Below are 3,462 nucleotides of genomic sequence, written 5' to 3'. Positions count from 1 at the left end.
ACCGGAAAAGGGTAGCTTGCCCTCTCCAGGTTGGTGGAGAAGTCCTGCCTCAAGTGGAGGAGTTTAAGTATCTCAGGATCTTGTTCACGAGTGAGGGAAGGATGGAGCGTGAGATCGACAGGTGGATCGGTGCAGCCTCCGCAGTGATGCGGTCGCTTTACCGGTCCATCATGGTGAAGAAGGAGCTGAGCCAAAAGGCGAAGCTCTCAATTTACCGGTCAATCTACATTCCGACTCTCACCTATGGTCATGAGCTTTGGGTAATGACCGAAAGAACAAGATCGTGGATACAAGCGGCCGAAATGAGTTTCCTTCGCAGGGTGGCTGGGCGCTCCCTTAGAGATAGGGTGAGAAGCACAGTCACTTGGGAGGAGCTCGGAGTAGAGCCGCTGCTCCTCCACATCGAGAGGAATCAGCTGAGGTGGCTCGGGCATCTTTTTCGGATGCCTCCTGGACGCCTCCCTGGGGAGGTGTTCCAGGCATGTCCCCCCGGGGAAGACCCAGGACACGCTGGAGGGACTATGTCTCTCGGCTGGCCTGGGAACGCCTCGGTGTTCTTCCCGAGGAGCTGGCCGAGGTGTCTGGGGAAAGGGAAGTTTGGGCTTCCATGCTTAGACTGCTGCCTCCGCGACCTGGTCCCGGATAAGCAGAAGAAGACGAGATGAGACGAGAAGTATGTTTAACTTTTTTCAAACACAATAAAATATAAAAATATACCTTCTCACTGACAGAAGTTTGTGTTGCAAACATGGTTGAAAGTGATCCTGATGACCATCTAGCTTTTTCAAGATCTTTGTGAGACTTTCTTTGCATGTGAATTCAACATCTCAAAGGCCTTGGTGTTTATAACTGATACTCCTGTTGCAAAATTTTGCTTGCTCACTGAATCAGCGATGGATAGATTCTGGTCCAGTTGGAATTAAACTTCGTATCATACTTAGCTGCATGTTCATACTTGGAAATTTTCTGTTTTTTAGAACTTGGAGGGCCCTCTGATCCAGAATTGCTGTCACTCATTTTCACTAGGTGCGTCTTTCCCGCCGGTAATGCGGAAATGATGAAGACAATGTAAGATGCAATTTCATTGGTCAACTTCCTGCAGTCAACCAATCGCGAATGGCCTTTCACTGAGTGATTCAGTGCAAAAAAACGTGAGTCTCACGGCAAAGTTGTGAGAGTTGACAGGAGTTCACGTGAATTCTCATTTAAAGGGGAAGAAAGGGCAATATATACGGTTGCTGATGTGACAAAGTAACGTATTCTTAAGAATTCTATCAAATTTATGTACTAGAAAACAACGAAATATCTTGGTAATTGTAAATATAATAGTCGGTACGCTAAACCGCACAAGAGTCGCCATTTTTAAAAGACCGTGACGTCAGCCCTACCCACTGCACTAGGAGAGAAGCGTGTAATCATGGCGTCGGGCACATCAACTGAAAGCGACAGCTCTGTCGACTCGTACGAAGAGATCCCGCAAGAGACACTGCAAGCAGGCTATGGCTTAGAAGGGTACCATTTGTTTACAAACATACTCTTAACACTGAAGTTGCAGCGGATAATAAAGAGAATACTAATATACCTGTTGTGAAGATGAATGCAGTGGAGGCTTGTCAGTGTGTATTGACACCACATCTTCATGCTGCTGCTGCAGAGAAGCCAGAGTTACTGTCCATCGGTCCTGTTATTACACCCGAAAGCAACACACTGTGGCATTGTGTAGCCGATCACTTACAGTTCATCCTACTTTCCGATTCACACGTGCTATTCCCAACCTCAATGAGCCAACACAACTGGGCACATACATACGTCATTAATATCATGGCGGGCTGTTCAAACTGCGGAAATAGTTTGCTCGAGCTACTTTCAAAACACTATAACTTTCCAACCTTAGAACAAAAAACTTTTGTAAGTCTTGAATAAGGTTCATCAATGTGTGTTTTATTGTTATATTTACTCTATATATTGCCCTTTCTTCCCCTTTAACATTGAACCAATCACAGCGTTGGACCTGAATCTCCATGTGGTGCCACACCCGTGAACTTTTCCTGAACTCTTGGTTCCAAAACCTAACTCCACCCTCAAATTTAAATGCAAAAACCGGGAGGGGATGACAGTATGATTATACATGTCAATTCTAGCACAAATAATTACGTACATACATTATTTTATGTATGCAACTACAATCAAAAATCAAAATGTCCTTAACATAAAATACAGGATATATTCATGTCAACACAATATAAAATATTTGTCCATCACATAAGCTGTGCTCGTGCTATTTCGCGAGACCTGGCAATGTCTATTGCTTTATCCAGTGTTAGATCAGAACCAATGTTCAGTAACTTCTCTCTCACTATAGATGAATAAATTCAGAAAATTACATGGTCTCTTATCATCTCTTTACTGTTAGCATAATTTACCTTTCTTCACAAGCAGTCTCAAATCTGTCACAAATTGCTCAAATGGCTCATTAACCCCCCCCCCCCCCCCTTCTCACATGGAATTTGTAGTGAGTGAATATAGTATTTATCTTTGGTATGATGTATGCTTCAAAACGATCATAGTATGATTTCAGTACCTTTCTTTTGTCTTCCGAGAGTGTCCATGTGTTATAAATGTCACGGCCTTTATCTCTGACCCAAAGGAGTATGTAGCTGCATTTTTCATCCTCCACTTTCTTCTTGAATGGGCCAGAAAACGAGGTCAACATGAAGTTTAAATTTGTGTCATGCTTCAGGTAGGCTGCTAGCATCCCAGTCCATGTGGGGCGAAGGAAAGCCAGCGATGTCCATTTCATCCTTTGAAATCATTTTAACTCTGATCATTGTTGACTTCAGGAAAAATCAACCCAGCCACGCTCCACTTCTCATCAACAACATGGCCTTGGAGGTGGTCAGTAGCATCGGGTTCCTGGGGGTGCACATCACAGATAACTTCACCTGGTCTGTGAACACTGCGTCACTAGTCAAGAAGGCACAGCAACGTCTGCACTTCCTGTGTAGGATGAGGAGAGCCCACCTGCCCCCGCCCATCCTCACTGCATTCTACAGAAGCACCATAGAGAGCGTTCTAACCAGCTGCATCTCTGTATGGTGTGGAGGCTGCAGTACCTCTGACTGGAAGACTGTGAGGAGAGCGATGAGGACAGCAGAGAAAATCATTGGGACTTCTCTTCCCTCCATTCAGGACATTGCACCAAGGCGCTGCATGTCTCGAGCCAGAAACATCATCAGTGACCCCTCACACCCTCACTATGGACTGTTCTCCCCTCTGGCCTCTGGAAAGAGGTTCCGCAGCATTCGGTGCAGGACCACGAGGTTCTGTAACAGCTTTTCCCCCCAGGTCACCAGACTGCTGAACTCCAAACCCAAACTCTAAACTTCTATTTATAACTTGAACATTCCTCATTCCACAGGTCACTTTATACTATTGCACTTTATAATATTTTTACTGCTGCAT

The sequence above is a fragment of the Neoarius graeffei genome, chromosome 6 (assembly GCF_027579695.1).
Source record: "Neoarius graeffei isolate fNeoGra1 chromosome 6, fNeoGra1.pri, whole genome shotgun sequence".
Classification (NCBI taxonomy): Eukaryota; Metazoa; Chordata; class Actinopteri; order Siluriformes; family Ariidae; genus Neoarius; species Neoarius graeffei.
The sequence above is the reverse complement of the archived record's forward strand: the minus strand, read 5'-3'. Positions refer to the sequence as shown.